Source organism: Mytilus californianus, unplaced genomic scaffold (genome assembly GCF_021869535.1).
Source record: "Mytilus californianus isolate M0D057914Y unplaced genomic scaffold, xbMytCali1.0.p SCAF_6, whole genome shotgun sequence".
Taxonomy (NCBI): domain Eukaryota; kingdom Metazoa; phylum Mollusca; class Bivalvia; order Mytilida; family Mytilidae; genus Mytilus; species Mytilus californianus.
Genome location: NW_026262712.1, coordinates 13,594,412 through 13,622,242, shown reverse-complemented (window position 1 = coordinate 13,622,242; position 27,831 = coordinate 13,594,412). Strand labels below are relative to the sequence as shown.

The 27,831-nt window shown below is 32.5% G+C and overlaps 2 long non-coding RNA genes across 24 annotated transcripts; one reads left to right on the top strand and one right to left on the bottom strand.

Annotated features, from left to right (window-relative positions):
* Positions 1-6,583: 6,583 nt before the first annotated feature.
* Positions 6,584-27,133, bottom strand: LOC127706045 (uncharacterized). 16 transcript variants are annotated; one of them, XR_007984172.1, is made up of 11 exons: positions 26,226-27,133; positions 24,600-25,184; positions 23,295-23,578; positions 22,537-22,710; positions 20,912-22,076; positions 19,931-20,338; positions 17,676-19,334; positions 10,591-13,587; positions 9,525-9,640; positions 8,950-9,037; positions 6,586-8,182 (listed from the first exon to the last, which is right to left on the bottom strand). It is a non-coding gene; the product is annotated as an uncharacterized LOC127706045 (long non-coding RNA). The 16 variants fall into 16 exon arrangements; XR_007984174.1 differs by lacking the exons at positions 19,931-20,338; positions 20,912-22,076; positions 22,537-22,710 and adding an exon at positions 15,937-16,112 and having other exon boundaries at positions 6,585-8,182; positions 18,739-19,754; positions 23,119-23,578; XR_007984176.1 differs by lacking the exon at positions 22,537-22,710 and having other exon boundaries at positions 6,585-8,182; positions 19,931-21,087.
* On the top strand, positions 12,191-27,724 carry LOC127706046 (uncharacterized). Of its 8 annotated transcripts, none has more exons than XR_007984183.1 (6): positions 12,191-12,301; positions 15,265-15,503; positions 16,661-16,994; positions 19,657-19,896; positions 20,480-20,658; positions 27,597-27,724. It is a non-coding gene; the product is annotated as an uncharacterized LOC127706046 (long non-coding RNA). The 8 variants fall into 8 exon arrangements; XR_007984181.1 differs by lacking the exon at positions 27,597-27,724 and adding an exon at positions 27,140-27,288; XR_007984179.1 differs by lacking the exons at positions 20,480-20,658; positions 27,597-27,724 and adding exons at positions 24,743-24,932; positions 27,140-27,282.
* The last annotated feature ends 107 nt before the right edge of the window (positions 27,725-27,831 follow it).

Here is a 27,831-nt window from a genome sequence, read left to right as displayed (position 1 = left end):
TATCCAAAGGCATTTATGTAAACTATATGTACATGTACATGCTGATTGGAATTAATACGAATATTTTTATTGGTTTCTAATACAATATTACAGGATCAAGATCGATTAACAAGTGAAATCTTCTGATCAGAAAAGAAATTACCAACTAAAATCGGTCTTAAAAGAATATGTAAAAATAGATGTTTAGTGTCAAGAATGTTAGTATCGATATAAGATACGTCTTTTTTACCAAACACTCACATTGTATACTGTTTCTGGGGAATGTGCCTTTCTCAGAATAGTCTTTTTTGGACTTTATTAAACAACCAACGATTTTTTTCAATGCATACAGCATTTTTTTTAAACTGAATATCGTGTTTTTTTCACTTATTTTTTTTATGGAAACAAAACCTTCCACAAACATGAATGGTCTGTGCCTTATATATAATCATTAATAAAATGATATTGTAACTTAGAAAACCTACTTATATTTGAGATGAAGAACAGCAATAAAAGCTTATTATGTGTTTTTTTGCTGTGCATGTACTGATTTTGTGTCATGGATGGATACCCCATATCCTTTCTTTTTCTATTATAATTCAGTAATATGTGTATATATTTTTCTTGTTTTAAATACCATGTATGAGGGTATGAATATGTTACCGTAAATGAGGGTATGAAGGGGGTTTACAGATTAGAGAATAATTGTCAAAAAGTTAAGGCTAGAAAAAAATGGGCCCCAAAAATATAGAAAACAGATTAAAGCTGTGATGAACTGTAAAGAATAGAGGACAATTGGCAGCAAATAAAAGAGTAGAAAGAAATTGACCCCAAAATAATGAAAGGATATCAAAATGAAGACCCGACCCCCTACCCCACCCCCAGAACGACCACCATCATCCCCAATACATGACACCAACACCACCCAAACTCGCACATATGCATATATAAAAAAATCTTTTAATTTTGGTTTCGTGGTGCCCCCCCAGACATCGAGGTTCTGGATCCGCCCCTGCCGTCTAATTTTTTATGGTAATATTCTTTACAAAGCACAAAAATGTCAGCTTTCATCTCAAAAGCTAACAAAACCTTTTCAACAGACTTATTAAAAAGGGATATAGTTACGATACTGTTGTCAGGTCATTAAAGATTGCATATTTTGGCTTTAATATTGATTCACTTAGTATATATAGGGTCTTTGCATCGGAAATAAACACATTTATTCTAAAACCAGTTGTTGGCATGATACGGGTTATGTTCTTCTCGTATATTGTATGATGGTATGACTCTAAACCCCTAACGGGAGGGATTGTACTTGATATTCATATGATGAAGAAACAGCCAAAGGCCACCAATGGGTCTTCAATGCAGCGAGAAAATCCCGCACCCGGAGGCGTGCTTCAGTTGGCCCCTAAACAAAAATGTATACTAGTTCAGTGATAATGGACGTCATACTAAACTCCGAAAGATATAAAAGAAACTAAAATTAAAAAGCATACAAGACTAACAAAGGCCAGAGGCTCCTGACTTGGGACATGCGCATAAATGCGGCGGGGTTAAATATGTTTTTTGAGATCTCAACCCTCCTTCTATATCTTTAGCCAATGTAGAATAAACAAACACACAACAATACGCACAGTAAAACTCAGTTTAAAAGAAGTCCGAGTCCCATGTCAGAATAGGTAACAAAAGAAACTAAACAAAATGACAATGATACATAAATTAACAAAGGACTACTAGCAGTTACTGACATGCCAGCTCAAGACTTCAATTAAACTGATTGAAAGATTATGTCTTCATCATATGAATATCAAGTACAATCCCTCCCGTTAGGGGTTTAGAGTCATACCATCATACAATATACGAGAAGAACATAACCCGTATCATGCCAACAACTGGTTTTAGAATAAATGTGTTTATTTCCGATGCAAAGACCCTATATATACTAAGTGAATCAATATTAAAGCCAAAATATGCAATCTTTAATGACCTGACAACAGTATCGTAACTATATCCCTTTTTAATAAGTCTGTTGAAAAGGTTTTGTTAGCTTTTGAGATGAAAGCTGACATTTTTGTGCTTTGTAAAGAATATTACCATAAAAAATTAGATGTGAAATTCCTGAACGTATAAGATGTCTGCATGTTGAATTATATTTACGAATGATGTCCTTGTACCGATGATAAAATTTAGTAAATGTTTTGACTAGTTTGTGATATCGAAAATCCTAGTGTAATAATTTTTCAATAATACATAAATTTCTCTCGCTAAAATCTAATACGTTGTGACATACACGAGCGAATCGTACAAGTTGAGATATATAAACACCATAAGATGGTGACAATGAGTATTCATTTAAGAAATGAATGTATAACAAGCGATAAGGAATGTTATTTTGCACTCGATAATGTCTGCGTATCTATAAACGGTTACCAGTCAAACACGGATCCGTAAGTTACGTAAGTAGAAATCTCGTCTGCAACAATACATCGGAATGCCCTCACGGTCATCGCGATGTAAAAATAAAATTCATTTTGAAAAGAATACGGACATAATTTAGCCAAAATGCATAGTAGAAGCATCTTGCATGGAAACTCAGTTCTGTACAGTCCAATAATGTTCAGAAACTGGTTACACTCGGAACATAGGGAAAGTTCTGCGGCAAAATATCAAAGTTTAAAGACAATTATTCTTTTTTGTTAATTCCATTCCAACAAACCATTTTCTGCCTGAGTTTCCATGCAAGATGCTTCTACTATGCATTTTGGCTAAATTATGTCCGTATTCTTTTCAAAATGAATTTTATTTTTACATCGCGATGACCGTGAGGGCATTCCGATGTATTGTTGCAGACGAGATTTCTACTTACGTAACTTACGGATCCGTGTTTGACTGGTAACCGTTTATAGATACGCAGACATTATCGAGTGCAAAATAACATTCCTTATCGCTTGTTATACATTCATTTCTTAAATGAATACTCATTGTCACCATCTTATGGTGTTTATATATCTCAACTTGTACGATTCGCTCGTGTATGTCACAACGTATTAGATTTTAGCGAGAGAAATTTATGTATTATTGAAAAATTATTACACTAGGATTTTCGATATCACAAACTAGTCAAAACATTTACTAAATTTTATCATCGGTACAAGGACATCATTCGTAAATATAATTCAACATGCAGACATCTTATACGTTCAGGAATTTCACATCTAATTTTTTATGGTAATATTCTTTACAAAGCACAAAAATGTCAGCTTTCATCTCAAAAGCTAACAAAACCTTTTCAACAGACTTATTAAAAAGGGATATAGTTACGATACTGTTGTCAGGTCATTAAAGATTGCATATTTTGGCTTTAATATTGATTCACTTAGTATATATAGGGTCTTTGCATCGGAAATAAACACATTTATTCTAAAACCAGTTGTTGGCATGATACGGGTTATGTTCTTCTCGTATATTGTATGATGGTATGACTCTAAACCCCTAACGGGAGGGATTGTACTTGATATTCATATGATGAAGACATAATCTTTCAATCAGTTTAATTGAAGTCTTGAGCTGGCATGTCAGTAACTGCTAGTAGTCCTTTGTTAATTTATGTATCATTGTCATTTTGTTTAGTTTCTTTTGTTACCTATTCTGACATGGGACTCGGACTTCTTTTAAACTGAGTTTTACTGTGCGTATTGTTGTGTGTTTGTTTATTCTACATTGGCTAAAGATATAGAAGGAGGGTTGAGATCTCAAAAAACATATTTAACCCCGCCGCATTTATGCGCATGTCCCAAGTCAGGAGCCTCTGGCCTTTGTTAGTCTTGTATGCTTTTTAATTTTAGTTTCTTTTATATCTTTCGGAGTTTAGTATGACGTCCATTATCACTGAACTAGTATACATTTTTGTTTAGGGGCCAACTGAAGCACGCCTCCGGGTGCGGGATTTTCTCGCTGCATTGAAGACCCATTGGTGGCCTTTGGCTGTTATCTGCTCTTTGGCCGGGTTGTTGTCTCTTTGACATATTCCCCATTTTTATTCTCAATTTCACTCATAAAAATATTTTTGTTTAGAACATAAATTAATAACATGAAAATGTTTTGTCGTTAGAAATATATATATATAAGTAAAAAATTCGTAAGGGTTCCACGGAACCCAGTGTCTCGCCTACTTTTTCTGTTAATCGCAGGCTCAACAAAAATGAGGAAGTAAATCAATAAAATTATTCCTCTTGATACTATCTTTTGATTGTAAGAAGGTTCTGTCCAAGTTTGGTTAACTGGAAGAAAACAAAATTTCCTTCTAGATACTAGCATTTGATCATAAACAAGCTCCTGTCCAAGTTTGGTACAAATCCAAAATAGTATAAGAAAGTTATTAAAATTTTATAAAACTTTAACCACAGAGTGAATGTGTTGTTTCCTGGCAGAAAATCTAAGTCCATTTAAAAGTAAAATACGGAAAAAATGGCTTTATTTTTTTACAAAATTTCCTTCTGGATACTATATCTTATGATCATAAACAAGCTTCTGTCCAAGTTTGGTAGAAATTCAGGATAGTTTAAGAAAGTTATTAAAATTTCAAAAACTTTAACCACAGAGTGAATATTTGTGGACGCCGCCGCCGGAAAGTAGGATCGCTATGTCTCGCTTTTTCGACTAAAGTCGAAGGCTCGAAAAAAAATCGCTGATAATATCTATGCACACGTACAGAAAAATAGTGTTAAAGAATATCTCAAGAATTTAACGTTTTGCGGGACTTGAAAAATGAATGCCTGCTCAAATCCATTCTATTAGAAAAATCGAATTATTACAGAAAAATGTCCACCATGTACTTGGAAGTTGCACTGCACTATTATTAGAATAGTAGAATAGAATGATATACAAATGGATGAAAATTATATATACATGTAACTGTTAAATACAAACATTAATATAATATACTAATATAACAACAAACCAGAGTATACTGATTTGTATCACTACAATATAATAGTTTTTACGGTGATGTTGAATTCCCTGTCATTTATTCATTTTCCACGCACGAACTTGTCTCAGAAAAAAATCTATCTCCGTACATTAATCTCACTTTCAGGTATCCAGATGTGATTTTTTTTCCGAGACAAGTGCTTGTGACCATCCACAAGAACTTGCGGTCATCCGATGTTCAGTACTTCAGTACTTTGATTCTATTTTGCAAGCAGCGTTATTCAGCAACCATTTTAAAACGAATGGGTTTCTTACCGAAATTGCACTAATAGTGGCACAAACGGCATTCCCTTTATTTTCACACTTTATCCTGCGATTCTATAATTTGGATTCTAGTTTAAAAAAAAAATCATCGGGAAACGGCGTGCATCTGAGACTTACAAATTCAATGCAAACAGACAGCTTAACAGCCAGTAAAGAAGTTATTGAGGTTCTTGAAGCAGAAGAAACAACACTTCTATCCTGTGAAAGGATAAGACGGGGACGAGCCATAGAAAAACAAGACATTTGATCAATTGTTTTAAAATAAGCTTCCTATACACATGATATACATTAGTGTTTCATATTTTAGAGCGGGAGACAAAAGAAAGGGGGTGGGAGAAAGAAGAGGGGCGGGAGAAAGGAGTCCGCCCCCTCTGTTATCTTAAACTTGCAGTGCAAGTGAGGCAATTTGTGTTTGCTCTGTGTTGAAGGCCTCACTGTGACTGAGATAACGAAAAACAATTAAAGTTCTCTTCCTTAGACTTTCCCAGGTAAGGGGAAGGTTGAGCCCATGTTAAACCCTGCCACATTCTTTAAGTGCCTGTGACGAAGTCAGGAACCTGTAGTTCTATGGCTGTTGTTGGTTCATGTCTCATATTTGTTTTTCACAAATAGTTTTGTTATAAATTACGTCGTTTGAATTGTTTCATATTTTTCATGTCATGGCCTTTTAAAGCAGACTACACGGTGTGGGGTTTTCTCACTGCTGAAGGCTTTACTATTGCCTATAATGCTTACACCCACTTCATTTGAACTTTAGTTGATAGTTGTCTCATTGACAATCATACCATCTCTCCTTATTTTCATATTAACCAGGAAAACTTAACATTCAGACAAAGAAAATGAGGTCAAGGTCAGATAAAACCTGCCAGACTGACATGTACACCTTACAATCATTCCATACACCAAATAAAGTTGAACTATACTGCTTACAGTATCTGGGAAGCAGACCAAAACATGTGACTTTCACCTTGATCAATGAGGTTGAGGTCAGGTGAACCCTGTCTGAAGAACATATAGACATTGCAATGACCCATATCAAATCCTATTACTCATCATTGAGAAATTCAAATAAAAAAAAATCTTTTTTTAAGCAGTTGCTGAACCATGAAAATAAAATCAAGGACAACAGACATGTGACAGACGGAAACTTCCAAACATATGGCATATGTCTGTATTAATGGTATGATTAAATCCTCCAAGCCTATCAATTTCTGAAATATAAAGCTTAATACAAATAGTTTCTGCCGCCGCCAGATCTCAATGTCTTGCATTCTGAAGTTTTTGTGGCATGTGAGACAAAAACATTTAATACAAATATCCTTAATAACAGAGAATAATCAGAAAAATTTGTATCACATATTATTTTAATACTGAATGGAATTCAAATGTTAAAAGTTAGAGTTAACAAAGACATTCAAAATTACAATATTGCAGAATTTAAGACACTGTTATACACAGTATAAATATATACCGAGATGATAGGTTTTATCTCAAAACATCTAAAATTGAAAGAATTTTACTTCCATTTAAACATTCAAACTTTAAGGCCATTTAAGATTTCAAAATATACCCACTTTTTACACCACCCTTAATGTTTATTATCTAGAACTCTGTGATTTTGTTTTCATAATATTTTTTTTTTTTTTTTTAACAGAGCTCTAGATAATAAAAATATTGGATGTCTAAGGTTAGAGGTATAAGCAAAGACATTGCAAATCAAAGACACTGTTATGGTGAAATATACAGAGAAGATAGGTTTTGTCTCCAATATCTAATAATAAAAAAATTCAATTAAACATATTTACTTCAAAGCCATTTTCAATACCCAAGAAAAATGTACAGCTTGAAAAAAACATTTTTTAAAATACACTAATGAAAGGAAAAAACTTATCCAACACAAATCATTTACCAATAAATATCTCTTGTATTTAATTTCGTAAATATTTTGGGGAGGGGGTGAATTCAAAATATAAAAAATATAACCACTTTTTACACCACCCTTAATGTTTATTATCTAGAACTCTATTTACAATTTTTTTTTTTTTTACATAGCTCTAGATAATAAAAATATTGGATGTCTAAGGTTAGAGGTATAAGCAAAGACAATCAAAATAAGAATATTGCAAATTAATGACACTTTTAGAGTGTAATAAATGAAGAAGAATAGGTTTTGTCTCCAAATATCTAAAATCAAAACAATTGTACGTCCAATTAAACATTCTGACTTTAAAGTTTTAAATTTCATAAATACATTGGTGAAAAAAAGAAAATTTAAAATATGCCCACTTTTTACACCACCCTTAATGTTTATTATCTAGAACTGTTTAAATTTTGTTTTCATATTATTTTTTACATTTTTTTTTTAAACAGAGCTCTAGATAATAAAAATATCAGATGTCTAAGGTTAGACACATCAACACAAGCCATGAGTTTGGTTGAAGACAAATTTACCGGTTGCAATAATTGTTCTTTATTTCTCCCCACTCATAATCATAAGTGTTCTCCCTCTCTCACTCTGACCATTCTACATCTTTCTCTCTCTCCCACTGACCATATACAATTATGAAATTTCAGTCATATATTTTCATTGCCAAGAATATTTTGTCTCTGAAGTGTTCATTGATCAACTATGCTGATAATCTGTTAAGCTTATAAGTTCATCAGTTGAGTCAGTTAGAGACCTAACCTCTGAGATGGTGATGAAGCAGCTGTTCAATGTTGATTATTGCTCTTGTTAATTTCAAAGTGTTGATAGTTTCGTCTACCCTTTACTCTATGAGTTGATCTTTCTCTTTCCTTATTCTATGTGGTCTGTTTTTACACTTTACTCTGTGAGTTAATCTTTCTCTTTTCTTATTCTAGGTGGTCTGTTTCTCTTAGGTATATACCTTTCAGATGTTTCCAAGTTCATCAGTTCAAAGTTCATCAGTTCAATTGTTCCTCCTCACTACAAACAACAATTTAATTAGTTAATTCAATAGGATAACAAAAATTTCAAAAGAATATGGGAACAGCACTTGAATTTTGAACAAAAAGGTTTTACAGCAATAATGGAGAGCAGTTTAGTACTATTCTGAAAACTTAATGTCACTACCATAGAAATATTTTCCCCGATTTAGGTCCCTAAAGCAGGCTTAGATTAAAAATTCTGAAAACAGCGTCGTTTTGTTTTAATTTCAGATGTGAATACAAAAAAGTGAGGTATACAGACAAAAACTAAAAATAATCAAAATACATTGACAATTATTTCATTCTTTTGACGTCTGATAATCTTTTCATAAAATTTTCCTATTTGGTCTCTTTATTAAATAATACAGCTGATACCTCCAGTTGGAGTCATGTTACCATTATTGCACATATAATGTTCAAGTTGACCATAGGGGTCATCTTGACATTGTTATTAAGTATAAACATTTCAGTTCATAGGTGAATACTCTACAGCAACTGTTATGATGAAGAACAACAATAAAAGTAGTTACTTTAATTAACTGGTTATTTCCAGTACATCATGTTCATAAGTTGACTGAGTGAAACAGTTTTTAAGCAGCTCTGTCACATTGCCAACCGAGAAAGATATATTTGTAAACTTCCACATCATTTGGTCTCTGGTGGAGAGTTGTCTCATCGGCAATCAAACCACATCTTCTTTTTATTAGAACATTGTGACATCAGATGGACAGATAATTAATTCGCTAAGGAAGTAAGAATACCAACCTTGTATGAGGTGAGATCCTGCTCCTATGATTTACTCCCATCAAATAATTCTGTTGGTATGATACTTGTAGCACGATTTGTCGTACATCTGAAACACAGAAAGTATGTCTTTAAGTATTTTGGATCATCTGCATGAACAATATTTATTTATACTTTATACCTTTAAGAATTTTACAGTATTCTGAAAACATTGAGAATACCCTTACAATATTAGAAACAACTTGAGCTTATTATTTGGTCTAATACATCTCACATTTACCCCAGTAGTACTTTTTTATCAATCCGATCAAATTTGCAAAACAGAATGACAGAATAACAAGAAACTCCTAGGTATTTTGAAAATTGACTTTTTTTTGTTTTGAATATTATTATTAATCCGATCAAATTTGTAAAACAGATTGACACAATTTCAAGAAATTACTAGGTATTTTGAAAATATTTTTTTTATGTTTTGAATATTAAAAGCATATGCTGGCTTCTATTAGTGTGTTGTACAATGGTTCCAATTCCATATTAATTCAGGTGATTGTATGCATCACAATCAACCCACCAGATTCCTTAAGGTAAACACTTACCATTAATTTATCAGAATATTCTTCATAAGTCTAATATCAATATTGTGATGGATCCTTGATATGAGATGTCCAGCATAAATTTTAAGAATTTCTCCTTTCAGGTTGAACATTGAAATCTGGAATAAAAATAATTCATTTTTATGAATTGGCAGTCACATACTTCACATGAAATAATCATTTAAATCAAAACTATTTAATTAAGACTTTTGTATGTTTTTTTTTTTATTTTATAATAAGAAGATAATCAAACTAATTGATTTCATTTGGTCACTGCTATATAGATTTCTCCATTGTCAATCCTACCACATCATCTTAATGTCATAGCTAATATGACATTATTGTTAAATACATTTTTTTCCCTTTTCTATCAATATTATCTATGGCTGTTATTACCCTCCATCAGTGTTATTCAATAAATGATTGTAAGAAGATTCTCATTTTGCAAAGAATTCCCTCAGTTTTAACTTGCAGTAAGATGTACGTTTGGTACAGCTGTTACTTTTAAGCTTTTTTCAAGTGCTCACTTGTATTTTTCTTTCACAATTTGATAAACTATTTCCCCTTGTTAGCATTCAATTATTATTTTTTCACTTTGTAAAAAGTTCTGGCTGATTTTACAAATAACCAACATATCAAAATAACATGCTGCCTTACAATAGATTCTAATGAAATATTAAGCTATTATTTTCATAGGCATTTTCAATGTTTTCAACTGAGGAAATATCAATGTCTTCATCTAAGGAAATGAATTGTCAAAAAGTATTTATTGGCAGTTTTGATATAACTTTTCTTTTCGATACTAAGTATCTTATCAAGTCATACAAATTTCATAATTCTTCATGTTCAACAATAAAAAAGAAAACCAGAAAAAATTACAAAACATTATCAAAAATATATTAGCCACGAAAAATTTATCTTCCATAAATTTAAATATTCAAGAAGCATCATAAATCAGGAACAAGAAAATCATAAAATAAATCCACACTAACAGGTTTGGCCATTAAAATTCAAAATTTAAATTCTGTGCAAATAATACACTTTTTACAGACTTAAACTATATCAATACCTTGTGTTTTTCTTGAGAAAACGTCAGAATATGTAATGAACTGGAAATCTAATCAACTATGTGTTCTGGATAATTTCATTGCAAAAGGAAACACTGTCTGTCTTCTGAACACTTCATTGCAACTTAGGAACATCTGTTTGTGCTATAGAACATCTGTCTTCACTATAGAACATTATGTAGGAACATGTCTTCTCTATAGAACATTATGTAGGAACGTGTCTTCACTATAAGACATTAAGTAGGAACATGTCTTCACTATAGAACATTATGTAGGAATACGTCTTCACTATAAGACATTATGTAGGAATATGTCTTCACTATAGAACATTATGTAGGAACGTGTCTTCACTATAAGACATTATGTATGAACATGTCTTCACTATAGAACATTATGTATGAACATGTCTTCACTATAGAACATTATGTAGGAACATGTCTTCACTATAAGACATTATGTATGAACATGTCTTCACTATAGAACATTATGTAGGAACATGTCTTCACTATAAGACATTATGTATGAACATGTCTTCACTATAGAACATTATGTAGGAATATGTCTTCACTATACAGCATTATGTATGAATATGTCTTCACTATACAACATTATGTATGAACATGTCTTCACTATAGAACAATATGTAGGAACAAGTCTTCACTATACAACATTATGTAGGAACATGTCTTCACTATAAAACATCTGTCTTCATTAATGTTATTATACAAGTCCATAATTTTATTTCAATAGCTATTCAACTTTTAGCTTGAGTGTGCCAGTTGTCTGACTGTACATAATCCACCAATCTCATAGAAAACCTTTTAGTATTTCTGTCTTTCATCTCTTTAGATATCATTGAAAACTTTTGTTGGATCTTTCTTGATATAAAAAAAGTCAGTTTCTACACAGAGCTATATTCTATTGTCCTCAATTGCCATGACAATCATTGAAGACTGAATATAGACATCTCAAATAAACACAGTTCTAAAGTTTCACAATTTTACAAGACTTCACAATAAACATTTTTACAAATTATACAGTGCACTAATCATAATAATAAACAAAATTTTAAATATGCCTACTTTATACAACATCCTCAATGTTTATTATCTAGAACTCTTGTTTACAAACGATTTTGTTTTCATATTATTTTTTGTTTTTTTTATATTTTTTTACAGAGCTCTAAATAATAAAAATATCAGATTTTAAAGGTTAGAGGCAAAGTCATTCTAAATCAGAATATTGCAAAATTTTAATGTTAGTTGATTTTCTCAATTTGTTGGTCCATACAGTAATCTATTTTACATCAACATCATTTGGTCTTTGCCAACTGAGAGGAGGATATGTGATATCTTTAGAAGACTTTAAGGTGGGGGTCATAAAAAATAATACAATAATCCCACCTTTTACACCACCCTCAATGTTTATTATCTAGAACTCTGTTTACAAACAGTTTTGTTTTCATATCATTTTTTGGTATTTTCATTTTTTATATTTTTTTTTTATATTTTTTTACAGAGCTCTAGATAATAAAAATATCAGATGTTTAAGGTTACAGGTATTAACAAAGTCATTCTAATTCAGAATATTGCAAAATTTTAATGTTAGTTGATTTTCTCATTGTTGAAGTCCATACAGTAACATGCAACTTCATTTGGTCTCTGTAGGATAGTTGTCTCGCATCTCTTCTTTTCATAACAAATCAATTTGTAGGTTCTATAAAGTGGGCCGATGACGAAGGTAAGGGAAATTTTGACTGCCAACTGAGAGGAGGATATGTTGGCCAGAAATTAAGCCTTGCAACAGGCCACCTACTGACCCCTCAAAGACTTGTGGCAAGGGTTCTTTAACATGCAGAGTGGCACTGTCCCTACACATAGGAACTATATACTTTTTAAATTGCCATTCCAATTTTTTGTTTGTTTTAAAAATGATAACTTTAGAAGACTTTAAGGCGTGGGTCATAAAAACTATTACAATAATCCCACCTTTTACACCACCCTCAATGTTTATTATCTAGAACTCTGTTTACAAACAGTTTTGTTTTCATATCATTTTTTGGTATTTTCATTTTTTATATTTTTTTTTTATATTTTTTTACAGAGCTCTAGATAATAAAAATATCAGATGTTTAAGGTTACAGGTATTAACAAAGTCATTCTAATTCAGAATATTGCAAAATTTTAATGTTGGTTGATTTTCTCAATTTGTTGAAGTCCATACAGTAACCTATTTTACATCAACATCATTTGGTCTCTGTAGGATAGTTGTCTCGCATCTCTTCATTTCATAACAAATCAATTTGTAGGTTCTATAAAGTGGGCCGATGACGAAGGTAAGGGAAATTTTGACTGCCAACTGAGAGGAGGATATGTTGGCCAGAAATTAAGCCTTGCAACAGGCCACCTACTGACCCCTCAAAGACTTGTGGCAAGTGTTCTTTAATATGCAGAGTGGCACTGTCCCTACACATAGGAACTATATACTTTTTAAATTGCCATTCCAATTTTTTGTTTGTTTTAAACATGATAACTTTAGAAGACTTTAAAGTGGGGGTCATAAAAAATATTACAATAATCCCACCTTTTACACCACCCTCAATGTTTATTATCTAGAACTCTGTTTACAAATGATTTTGTTTTCATATCATTTTTTGGTATTTTCATTTTTTATATTTTTTTTTTATATTTTTTTACAGAGCTCTAGATAATAAAAATATCAGATGTTTAAGGTTACAGGTATTAACAAAGTCATTCTAATTCAGAATATTGCAAAATTTTAATGTTGGTTGATTTTCTCATTGTTGAAGTCCATACAGTAACCTATTTTACATCAACATCATTTGGTCTCTGTAGGATAGTTGTCTCGCATCTCTTCATTTCATAACAAATCAATTTGTAGGTTCTATAAAGTGGGCCGATGACGAAGGTAAGGGAAATTTTGACTGCCAACTGAGAGGAGGATATGTTGGACAGAAATTAAGCCTTGCAACAGGCCACCTACTGACCCCTCAAAGGCTTATGGAAAGGGTTCTTTAACGTGCAGAGTGGCACTGTCCCTACACATATAGGAACTATACTTTTTAAATTGCCATTCCAATTTTTGTTTGTTTTAAACATGATAACATAAGAAGACTTTAAGGTGGGGGTCATAAAAAAATATTGCAATAATCCCACCTTTTACACCACCCTCAATGTTTATTATCTAGAACTCTGTTTACAAACGATTTTGTTTTCATATATTATTTTTTGGTATTTTCTTTTTTTATATTTTTTTTAATATTTTTTTTACAGAGCTCTAGATAATAAAAATATCAGATGTTAAAGGTTAGAGGTATTAACAAAGTCATTCTTATTCAGAATATTGCAAAATTTTAATGTTGGTTGATTTTCTCATTGTTGAAGTCCATACAGTAACCTATTTTACATCAACATCATTTGGTCTCTGTAGGATAGTTGTCTCGCATCTCTTCATTTCATAACAAATCAATTTGTAGGTTCTATAAAGTGGGCCGATGACGAAGGTAAGGGAAATTTTGACTGCCAACTGAGAGGAGGATATGTTGGACAGAAATTAAGCCTTGCAACAGGCCACCTACTGACCCCTCAAAGACTTATGGAAAGGGTTCTTTAACGTGCAGAGTGGCACTGTCCCTACATATATAGGAACTATACTTTTTAAATTGCCATTCCAATTTTTGTTTGTTTTAAACATGATAACATAAGAAGACTTTAAGGTGGGGGTCATAAAAAATATTGCAATAATCCCACCTTTTACACCACCCTCAATGTTTATTATCTAGAACTCTGTTTACAAACGATTTTGTTTTCATATATTATTTTTTGGTATTTTCTTTTTTTATATTTTTTTTTATATTTTTTTTACAGAGCTCTAGATAATAAAAATATCAGATGTTAAAGGTTAGAGGTATTAACAAAGTCATTCTTATTCAGAATATTGCAAAATTTTAATGTTGGTTGATTTTCTCATTGTTGAAGTCCATACAGTAACCTATTTTACATCAACATCATTTGGTCTCTGTAGGATAGTAATGTCTCACATCTCTTCTTTTCATAACAAATCAATTTGTAGGTTCTATAAAGTGGGCCGATGATGAAGGTAAGGGAAATTTTGACTGCCAACTGAGAGGAGGATATGTTGGACAGAAATAAAGCCTTGCAACAGGCCACCTACTGACCCCTCAAAGAGTTGTGGCAAGGGTTCTTTAACGTGCAGAGTGGCACTGTCCCTACACATATAGGAACTATACTTTTTAAATTGCCATTCCAATTTTTGTTTGTTTTAAACATGATAACTTTAGAAGACTTTAAAGTGGGGGTCATATTAAATATTACAATAATCCCACCTTTTACACCACCCTCAATGTTTATTATCTAGAACTCTGTTTACAAATGATTTTGTTTTCATATTATTTTATAGTATTTTCATTTTTTATATTTTTTTTTTATTTTTTTTTACAGAGCTCTAAATACTAAAAATATCAGATGTTAAAGGTTAGAGGTATTAACAAAGTCATTCTAATTCAGAATATTGCAAAATTTTAATGTTAGTTGATTTTCTCATTGTTGAAGTCCATACAGTAACATGCAACTTCATTTGGTCTCTGTAGGATAGTTGTCTCGCATCTCTTCTTTCCATAACAAATCAATTTGTAGGTTCTATAAAGTGGGCCCATGACGAAGGTAAGGGAAATTTTGACTGCCAACTGAGAGGAGGATATGTTGGACAGAAATTAAGCCTTGCAACAGGCCACCTACTGACCCCTCAAAGACTTATGGCAAGGGTTCTTTACGTGCAGAGTGGCACTGTCCCTACACATATAGGAACTATACTTTTTAAATTGCCATTCCAATTTTTGTTTGTTTTAAACATGAAAACATAAGAAGACTTTAAGGTGGGGGTCATAAAAAATATTGCAATAATCTCACCTTTTACACCACCCTCAATGTTTATTATCTAGAACTCTGTTTAAAAACGATTTTGTTTTCATATATTATTTTTTGGTATTTTCTTTTTTTATATTTTTTTTTACAGAGCTCTAGATAATAAAAATATCAGATGTTAAAGGTTAGAAGTATTAACAAAGTCATTCTTATTCAGAATATTGCAAAATTTTAATGTCAGTTGATTTTCTCATTGTTGAAGTCCATACAGTAACATGCAACTTCATTTGGTCTCTGTAGGATAGTTGTCTTGCATCTCTTCTTTTCATAACAAATCAATTTGTAGGTTCTATAAAGTGGGCCGATGATGAAGGTAAGGGAAATTTTGACTGCCAACTGAGAGGAGGATATGTTGGACAGGAATAAAGCCTTGCAACAGGCCACCTACTGACCCCTCAAAGAGTTGTGGCAAGGGTTCTTTAACGTGCAGAGTGGCACTGTCCCTACACATATAGGAACTATACTTTTTAAATTGCAATTCCAATTTTTGTTTGTTTTAAACATGATAACTTTAGAAGACTTTAAAGTGGGGGTCATAAAAAATATTACAATAATCCCACCTTTTACACCACCCTCAATGTTTATTATCTAGAACTCTGTTTACAAATGATTTTGTTTTCATATTATTTTATAGTATTTTCATTTTTTATATTTTTTAAAATTTTTTTTTACAGAGCTCTAGATACTAAAAATATCAGATGTTAAAGGTTAGAGGTATTAACAAAGTCATTCTAATTCAGAATATTGCAAAATTTTAATGTTAGTTGATTTTCTCATTGTTGAAGTCCATACAGTAACATGCAACTTCATTTGGTCTCTGTAGGATAGTTGTCTCGCATCTCTTCTTTCCATAACAAATCAATTTGTAGGTTCTATAAAGTGGGCCCATGACGAAGGTAAGGGAAATTTTGACTGCCAACTGAGAGGAGGATATGTTGGACAGAAATTAAGCCTTGCAACAGGCCACCTACTGACCCCTCAAAGACTTATGGAAAGGGTTCTTTACGTGCAGAGTGGCACTGTCCCTACACATATAGGAACTATACTTTTTAAATTGCCATTCCAATTTTTGTTTGTTTTAAACATGAAAACATAAGAAGACTTTAAGGTGGGGGTCATAAAAAATATTGCAATAATCCCACCTTTTACACCACCCTCAATGTTTATTATCTAGAACTCTGTTTAAAAACGATTTTGTTTTCATATATTATTTTTTGGTATTTTCTTTTTTTATATTTTTTTTACAGAGCTCTAAATAATAAAAATATCAGATGTTAAAGGTTAGAGGTATTAACAAAGTCATTCTTATTCAGAATATTGCAAAATTTTAATGTTAGTTGATTTTCTCATTGTTGAAGTCCATACAGTAACATGCAACTTCATTTGGTCTCTGTAGGATAGTTGTCTTGCATCTCTTCTTTTCATAACAAATCAATTTGTAGGTTCTATAAAGTGGGCCTATGATGAAGGTAAGGGAAATTTTGACTGCCAACTGAGAGGAGGATATGTTGGACAGAAATAAAGCCTTGCAACAGGCCACCTACTGACCCCTCAAAGAGTTGTGGCAAGGGTTCTTTAACGTGCAGAGTGGCACTGTCCCTACACATATAGGAACTATACTTTTTAAATTGCCATTCCAATTTTTGTTTGTTTTAAACATGATAACTTTAGAAGACTTTAAAGTGGGGGTCATAAAAAATATTACAATAATCCCACCTTTTACACCACCCTCAATGTTTATTATCTAGAACTCTGTTTACAAATGATTTTGTTTTCATATTATTTTATAGTATTTTCATTTTTTATATTTTTTTTTATTTTTTTTTACAGAGCTCTAGATACTAAAAATATCAGATGTTAAAGGTTAGAGGTATTAACAAAGTCATTCTAATTCAGAATATTGCAAAATTTTAATGTTAGTTGATTTTCTCATTGTTGAAGTCCATACAGTAACATGCAACTTGATTTGGTCTCTGTAGGATAGTTGTCTCGCATCTCTTCTTTTCATAACAAATCAATTTGTAGGTTCTATAAAGTGGGCCCATGACGAAGGTAAGGGAAATTTTGACCGCCAACTGAGAGGAGGATATGTTGGACAGAAATTAAGCCTTGCAACAGGCCACCTACTGACCCCTCAAAGACTTATGGCAAGGGTTCTTTAACGTGCAGAGTGGCACTGTCCCTACACATATAGGAACTATACTTTTTAAATTGCCATTCCAATTTTTGTTTGTTTTAAACATGATAACATAAGAAGACTTTAAGGTGGGGGTCATAAAAAATATTGCAATAATCCCACCTTTTACACCACCCTCAATGTTAATTATCTAGAACTCTTGTTTAAAACAATTTTGTTTTCATATATTATTTTTTGGTATTTTCTTTTTTTATATTTTTTTTAATATTTTTTTTACAGAGCTCTAGATACTAAAAATATCAGATGTTAAAGGTTAGAGGTATTAACAAAGTCATTCTAATTCAGAATCTGGCAAAATTTTAATGTTAGTTGATTTTCTCATTGTTTTTGACTGCCAACTGAGAGGAGGATATGTTGGACAGAAATTAAGCCTTGCAACAGGCCACCTACTGACCCCTCAAAGAGTTGTGGCAAGGGTTCTTTAACGTGCAGAGTGGCACTGTCCCTACACATAGGATTGATTGATTGTTGGTTGCTTAACGTCCAGTGGCAAATATTTCATGCATATTCAGGACCAGAACAAGTTCACAATAAATACAATAGGTAGGTTCTGTAATAGATTAAGGGATTAAGGTCGGAGAAATTTAGACTGCCACGGGAAATGAGGGTATATTGGATAGGGACAGAAATTTAGCCTTGCAACAGGTCACCTACGGACCCCTCAAAGAGTTGTTGCAAGGGTTCTTAACGTGCAAAGAGCGTGGCACTCTCTTTACACGAGGCATTGGATTTAACGTCCCCATTCTGACCGGACGTGGCTGCAAATTTGTACATCCCGCACAGCCAAACGGACGCCCCACTTTAGCACGGGTTTTACTGCCGGTCGGAGGAAGACCAATGGTGACCATACTTCTATTCCCCAGTCACCCTTGGGGGCCTACACATAGGAACTCTACTTTTTAAATTGCCATTCCAATTTTTGTTTGTTTTAAACATAACTTTAGAAGACTTTAAAGTGGGGGTCATAAAAAATATTACAATAATCCCACCTTTTACACCACCCTCAATGTTTATTATCTAGAACTCTGTTTACAAACGATTTTGTTTTCATATTATTTTATAGTATTTTCATTTTTTATATTTTTTTTTATTTTTTTTTTTACAGAGCTCTAGATACTAAAAGTATCAGATGTTAAAGGTTAGAGGTATTAACAAAGTCATTCTAATTCAGAATATTGCAAAATTTTAATGTTAGTTGATTTTCTCAATTTGTTGTTAGTCCATACAGTAACCTATTTTACATCAACATCATTTGGTCTCTGTAGGATAGTTGTCTTGCATCACTTCATTTCATAACAAATCAATTTGTAGGTTCTATAAAGTGGGCCGATGATGAAGGTAGGGGAAATTTTGACTGCCAACTGAGAGGAGGATATGTTGGGCAGAAATTAAGCCTTGCAACAGGCCACCTACTGACCCCTCAAAGACTTATGGAAAGGGTTCTTTAACGTGCAGAGTGGCACTGTCCCTACATATATAGGAACTATACTTTTTAAATTGCCATTCCAATTTTTGTTTGTTTTAAACATGATAACATAAGAAGACTTTAAGGTGGGGGTCATAAAAAATATTGCAATAATCCCACCTTTTACACCACCCTCAATGTTTATTATCTAGAACTCTGTTTACAAACGATTTTGTTTTCATATATTATTTTTTGGTATTTTCTTTTTTTATATTTTTTTTTATATTTTTTTTACAGAGCTCTAGATAATAAAAATATCAGATGTTAAAGGTTAGAGGTATTAACAAAGTCATTCTTATTCAGAATATTGCAAAATTTTAATGTTGGTTGATTTTCTCATTGTTGAAGTCCATACAGTAACCTATTTTACATCAACATCATTTGGTCTCTGTAGGATAGTAATGTCTCACATCTCTTCTTTTCATAACAAATCAATTTGTAGGTTCTATAAAGTGGGCCGATGATGAAGGTAAGGGAAATTTTGACTGCCAACTGAGAGGAGGATATGTTGGACAGAAATAAAGCCTTGCAACAGGCCACCTACTGACCCCTCAAAGAGTTGTGGCAAGGGTTCTTTAACGTGCAGAGTGGCACTGTCCCTACACATATAGGAACTATACTTTTTAAATTGCCATTCCAATTTTTGTTTGTTTTAAACATGATAACTTTAGAAGACTTTAAAGTGGGGGTCATATTAAATATTACAATAATCCCACCTTTTACACCACCCTCAATGTTTATTATCTAGAACTCTGTTTACAAATGATTTTGTTTTCATATTATTTTATAGTATTTTCATTTTTTATATTTTTTTTTTATTTTTTTTTACAGAGCTCTAAATACTAAAAATATCAGATGTTAAAGGTTAGAGGTATTAACAAAGTCATTCTAATTCAGAATATTGCAAAATTTTAATGTTAGTTGATTTTCTCATTGTTGAAGTCCATACAGTAACATGCAACTTCATTTGGTCTCTGTAGGATAGTTGTCTCGCATCTCTTCTTTCCATAACAAATCAATTTGTAGGTTCTATAAAGTGGGCCCATGACGAAGGTAAGGGAAATTTTGACTGCCAACTGAGAGGAGGATATGTTGGACAGAAATTAAGCCTTGCAACAGGCCACCTACTGACCCCTCAAAGACTTATGGCAAGGGTTCTTTACGTGCAGAGTGGCACTGTCCCTACACATATAGGAACTATACTTTTTAAATTGCCATTCCAATTTTTGTTTGTTTTAAACATGAAAACATAAGAAGACTTTAAGGTGGGGGTCATAAAAAATATTGCAATAATCCCACCTTTTACACCACCCTCAATGTTTATTATCTAGAACTCTGTTTAAAAACGATTTTGTTTTCATATATTATTTTTTGGTATTTTCTTTTTTTATATTTTTTTTACAGAGCTCTAGATAATAAAAATATCAGATGTTAAAGGTTAGAGGTATTAACAAAGTCATTCTTATTCAGAATATTGCAAAATTTTAATGTTAGTTGATTTTCTCATTGTTGAAGTCCATACAGTAACATGCAACTTCATTTGGTCTCTGTAGGATAGTTGTCTTGCATCTCTTCTTTTCATAACAAATCAATTTGTAGGTTCTATAAAGTGGGCCGATGATGAAGGTAAGGGAAATTTTGACTGCCAACTGAGAGGAGGATATGTTGGACAGGAATAAAGCCTTGCAACAGGCCACCTACTGACCCCTCAAAGAGTTGTGGCAAGGGTTCTTTAACGTGCAGAGTGGCACTGTCCCTACACATATAGGAACTATACTTTTTAAATTGCAATTCCAATTTTTGTTTGTTTTAAACATGATAACTTTAGAAGACTTTAAAGTGGGGGTCATAAAAAATATTACAATAATCCCACCTTTTACACCACCCTCAATGTTTATTATCTAGAACTCTGTTTACAAATGATTTTGTTTTCATATTATTTTATAGTATTTTCATTTTTTATATTTTTTAAAATTTTTTTTTACAGAGCTCTAGATACTAAAAATATCAGATGTTAAAGGTTAGAGGTATTAACAAAGTCATTCTAATTCAGAATATTGCAAAATTTTAATGTTAGTTGATTTTCTCATTGTTGAAGTCCATACAGTAACATGCAACTTCATTTGGTCTCTGTAGGATAGTTGTCTCGCATCTCTTCTTTCCATAACAAATCAATTTGTAGGTTCTATAAAGTGGGCCCATGACGAAGGTAAGGGAAATTTTGACTGCCAACTGAGAGGAGGATATGTTGGACAGAAATTAAGCCTTGCAACAGGCCACCTACTGACCCCTCAAAAACTTGTGGCAAGGGTTCTTTAACGTGCAGAGTGGCACTGTCCCTACACATAGGAACTATACTTTTTAAATTGCCATTCCAATTTTTGTTTGTTTTAAACATGATAACTTTAGAAGACTTTAAAGTGGGGGTCATAAAAAATATTACAATAATCCCACCTTTTACACCACCCTCAATGTTTATTATCTAGAACTCTGTTTACAAACGATTTTGTTTTCATATTATTTTATAGTATTTTCATTTTTTATATATTTTTTTTATTTTTTTTTACAGAGCTCTATATACTAAAATTATCAGATGTTAAAGGTTAGAGGTATTAACAAAGTCATTCTAATTCAGAATATTGCAAAATTTTAATGTTAGTTGATTTTCTCATTGTTGAAGTCCATACAGTAACATGCAACTTCATTTGGTCTCTGTAGGATAGTTGTCTCACATCTCTTCTTTTCATAACAAATCAATTTGTAGGTTCTATAAAGTGGGCCCATGACGAAGGTAAGGGAAATTTTGACTGCCAACTGAGAGGAGGATATGTTGGACAGAAATTAAGCCTTGCAACAGGCCACCTACTGACCCCTCAAAGACTTGTGGCAAGGGTTCTTTAACGTGCAGAGTGGCACTGTCCCTACACATATAGGAACTATACTTTTTAAATTGCCATTCCAATTTTTGTTTGTTTTAAACATGATAACATAAGAAGACTTTAAGGTGGGGGTCATCAAAAATATTGCAATAATCCCACCTTTTACACCACCCTCAATGTTTATTATCTAGAACTCTGTTTACAAACGATTTTGTTTTCATATATTATTTTTTGGTATTTTCTTTTTTTATATTTTTTTTTATATTTTTTTTACAGAGCTCTAGATAATAAAAATATCAGATGTTAAAGGTTAGAGGTATTAACAAAGTCATTCTAATTCAGAATATTGCAAAATTTTAATGTTAGTTGATTTTCTCATTGTTTTTGACTGCCAACTGAGAGGAGGATATGTTGGACAGAAATTAAGCCTTGCAACAGGCCACCTACTGACCCCTCAAAAACTTGTGGCAAGGGTTCTTTAACGTGCAGAGTGGCACTGTCCCTACACATAGGAACTATACTTTTTAAATTGCCATTCCAATTTTTGTTTGTTTTAAACATGATAACTTTAGAACACTTTAAAGTGGGGGTCATAAAAAATATTACAATAATCCCACCTTTTACACCACCCTCAATGTTTATTTTCTAGAACTCTGTTTACAAACGATTTTGTTTTCATATTATTTTATAGTATTTTCATTTTTTATATATTTTTTTTATTTTTTTTTACAGAGCTCTATATACTAAAATTATCAGATGTTAAAGGTTAGAGGTATTAACAAAGTCATTCTAATTCAGAATATTGCAAAATTTTAATGTTAGTTGATTTTCTCATTGTTGAAGTCCATACAGTAACATGCAACTTCATTTGGTCTCTGTAGGATAGTTGTCTCGCATCTCTTCTTTTCATAACAAATCAATTTGTAGGTTCTATAAAGTGGGCCCATGACGAAGGTAAGGGAAATTTTGACTGCCAACTGAGAGGAGGATATGTTGGACAGAAATTAAGCCTTGCAACAGGCCACCTACTGACCCCTCAAAGACTTGTGGCAAGGGTTCTTTAACGTGAAGAGTGGCACTGTCCCTACACATATAGGAACTATACTTTTTAAATTGCCATTCCAATTTTTGTTTGTTTTAAACATGATAACATAAGAAGACTTTAAGGTGGGGGTCATAAAAAATATTGCAATAATCCCACCTTTTACACCACCCTCAATGTTTATTATCTAGAACTCTGTTTACAAACGATTTTGTTTTCATATATTATTTTTTGGTATTTTCTTTTTTTATATTTTTTTTTATATTTTTTTTACAGAGCTCTAGATAATAAAAATATCAGATGTTAAAGGTTAGAGGTATTAACAAAGTCATTCTAATTCAGAATATTGCAAAATTTTAATGTTAGTTGATTTTCTCATTGTTTTTGACTGCCAACTGAGAGGAGGATATGTTGGACAGAAATTAAGCCTTGCAACAGGCCACCTACTGACCCCTCAAAGAGTTGTGGCAAGGGTTCTTTAACGTGCAGAGTGGCACTGTCCCTACACATAGGATTGATTGATTGTTGGTTGCTTAACGTCCAGTGGCAAATATTTCATGCATATTCAGGACCAGAACAAGTTCACAATAAATACAATAGGTAGGTTCTGTAATAGATTAAGGGATTAAGGTCGGAGAAATTTAGACTGCCACGGGAAATGAGGGTATATTGGATAGGGACAGAAATTTAGCCTTGCAACAGGTCACCTACGGACCCCTCAAAGAGTTGTTGCAAGGGTTTAACGTGCAAAGAGCGTGGCACTCTCTTTACACGAGGCATCGGATTTAACGTCCCCATTCTGACCGGACGTGGCTGCAAATTTGTACATCCCGCACAGCCAAACGGACGCCCCACTTTAGCACGGGTTTTACTGCCGGTCGGAGGAAGACCAATGGTGACCATACTTCTATTCCCCAGTCACCCTTGGGGGCCTACACATAGGAACTCTACTTTTTAAATTGCCATTCCAATTTTTGTTTGTTTTAAACATAACTTTAGAAGACTTTAAAGTGGGGGTCATAAAAAATATTACAATAATCCCACCTTTTACACCACCCTCAATGTTTATTATCTAGAACTCTGTTTACAAACGATTTTGTTTTCATATTATTTTATAGTATTTTCATCTTTTATATTTTTTTTTATTTTTTTTTTTACAGAGCTCTAGATACTAAAAGTATCAGATGTTAAAGGTTAGAGGTATTAACAAAGTCATTCTAATTCAGAATATTGCAAAATTTTAATGTTAGTTGATTTTCTCAATTTGTTGTTAGTCCATGCAGTAACCTATTTTACATCAACATCATTTGGTCTCTGTAGGATAGTTGTCTTGCATCACTTCATTTCATAACAAATCAATTTGTAGGTTCTATAAAGTGCGCCAATGATGAAGGTAGGGGAAATTTTGACTGCCAACTGAGAGGAGGATATGTTGGGCAGAAATTAAGCCTTGCAACAGGCCACCTACTGACCCCTCAAAGACTTGTGGCAAGGGTTCTTTAACGTACATAGTGGCACTGTCCCTACACATATAGGAACTATACTTTTTAAATTGCCATTCCAATTTTTTGTTTGTTTTAAACATGATAACATAAGAAGACTTTAAGGTGGGGGTCATAAAAAATATTACAATAATCCCACCTTTTACACCACCCTCAATGTTTATTATCTAGAACTCTGTTTACAAACGATTTTGTTTTCATATTATTTTATAGTATTTTCATTTTTTATATTTTTTTTTATTATTTTTTTTACAGAGCTCTAGATACTAAAAATATCAGATGTTAAAGGTTAGAGGTATTAACAAAGTCATTCTAATTCAGAATATTGCAAAATTTTAATGTTAGTTGATTTTCTCATTGTTGAAGTCCATACAGTAACATGCAATTTCATTTTGTCTCTGTAGGATAGTTGTCTCCATCTCTTCTTTTCATAACAAATCAATTTGTAGGTTCTATAAAGTGGGCCCATGACGAAGGTAAGGGAAATTTTGACTGCCAACTGAGAGGAGGATATGTTGGACAGAAATAAAGCCTTGCAACAGGCCACCTACTGACCCCTCAAAAACTTGTGGCAAGGGTTCTTTAACGTGCAGAGTGGCACTGTCCCTACACATAGGAACTATACTTTTTAAATTGCCATTCCAATTTTTGTTTGTTTTAAACATGATAACTTTAGAAGACTTTAAAGTGGGGGTCATAAAAAATATTACAATAATCCCACCTTTTACACCACCCTCAATGTTTATTATCTAGAACTCTGTTTACAAACGATTTTGTTTTCATATTATTTTATAGTATTTTCATTTTTTATATTTTTTTTTATTTTTTTTTACAGAGCTCTAGATACTAAAAATATCAGATGTTAAAGGTTAGAGGTATTAACAAAGTCATTCCAATTCAGAATATTGCAAAATTTTAATGTTAGTTGATTTTCTCATTGTTGAAGTCCATACAGTAACATGCAACTTCATTTGGTCTCTGTAGGATAGTTGTCTCGCATCTCTTCTTTTCATAACAAATCAATTTGTAGGTTCTATAAAGTGGGCCCATGACGAAGGTAAGGGAAATTTTGACTGCCAACTGAGAGGAGGATATGTTGGACAGAAATTAAGCCTTGCAACAGGCCACCTACTGACCCCTCAAAGACTTGTGGCAAGGGTTCTTTAACGTGCAGAGTGGCACTGTCCCTACACATATAGGAACTATACTTTTTAAATTGCCATTCCAATTTTTGTTTGTTTTAAACATGATAACATAAGAAGACTTTAAGGTGGGGGTCATCAAAAATATTGCAATAATCCCACCTTTTACACCACCCTCAATGTTTATTATCTAGAACTCTGTTTACAAACGATTTTGTTTTCATATATTATTTTTTGGTATTTTCTTTTTTTATATTTTTTTTTATATTTTTTTTACAGAGCTCTAGATAATAAAAATATCAGATGTTAATGGTTAGAGGTATTAACAAAGTCATTCTAATTCAGAATATTGCAAAATTTTAATGTTAGTTGATTTTCTCATTGTTTTTGACTGCCAACTGAGAGGAGGATATGTTGGACAGAAATTAAGCCTTGCAACAGGCCACCTACTGACCCCTCAAAGAGTTGTGGCAAGGGTTCTTTAACGTGCAGAGTGGCACTGTCCCTACACATAGGAACTATACTTTTTAAATTGCCATTCCAATTTTTGTTTGTTTTAAACATGATAACTTTAGAAGACTTTAAAGTGGGGGTCATAAAAAATATTACAATAATCCCACCTTTTACACCACCCTCAATGTTTATTATCTAGAACTCTGTTTACAAACGATTTTGTTTTCATATTATTTTATAGTATTTTCATTTTTTATATTTTTTTTAATTTTTTTTTACAGAGCTCTAGATACTAAAAATATCAGATGTTAAAGGTTAGAGGTATTAACAAAGTCATTCCAATTCAGAATATTGCAAAATTTTAATGTTAGTTGATTTTCTCATTGTTGAAGTCCATACAGTAACATGCAACTTCATTTGGTCTCTGTAGGATAGTTGTCTCGCATCTCTTCTTTTCATAACAAATCAATTTGTAGGTTCTATAAAGTGGGCCCATGACGAAGGTAAGGGAAATTTTGACTGCCAACTGAGAGGAGGATATGTTGGACAGAAATTAAGCCTTGCAACAGGCCACCTACTGACCCCTCAAAGACTTGTGGCAAGGGTTCTTTAACGTGCAGAGTGGCACTGTCCCTACACATATAGGAACTATACTTTTTAAATTGCCATTCCAATTTTTGTTTGTTTTAAACATGATAACATAAGAAGACTTTAAGGTGGGGGTCATAAAAAATATTGCAATAATCCCACCTTTTACACCACCCTCAATGTTTATTATCTAGAACTCTGTTTACAAACGATTTTGTTTTCATATATTATTTTTTGGTATTTTCTTTTTTTATATTTTTTTTTATATTTTTTTTACAGAGCTCTAGATAATAAAAATATCAGATGTTAATGGTTAGAGGTATTAACAAAGTCATTCTAATTCAGAATATTGCAAAATTTTAATGTTAGTTGATTTTCTCATTGTTTTTGACTGCCAACTGAGAGGAGGATATGTTGGACAGAAATTAAGCCTTGCAACAGGCCACCTACTGACCCCTCAAAGAGTTGTGGCAAGGGTTCTTTAACGTGCAGAGTGGCACTGTCCCTACACATAGGAACTATACTTTTTAAATTGCCATTCCAATTTTTGTTTGTTTTAAACATGATAACTTTAGAAGACTTTAAAGTGGGGGTCATAAAAAATATTACAATAATCCCACCTTTTACACCACCCTCAATGTTTATTATCTAGAACTCTGTTTACAAACGATTTTGTTTTCATATTATTTTATAGTATTTTCATTTTTTATATTTTTTTTTATTTTTTTTTTTACAGAGCTCTAGATACTAAAAATATCAGATGTTAAAGGTTAGAGGTATTAACAAAGTCATTCTAATTCAGAATATTGCAAAATTTTAATGTTAGTTGATTTTCTCATTGTTGAAGTCCATACAGTAACCTATTTTACATCAACATCATTTGGTCTCTGTAGGATAGTTGTCTTGCATCACTTCATTTCATAACAAATCAATTTGTAGGTTCTATAAAGTGGGCCGATGATGAAGGTAGGGGAAATTTTGACTGCCAACTGAGAGGAGGATATGTTGGGC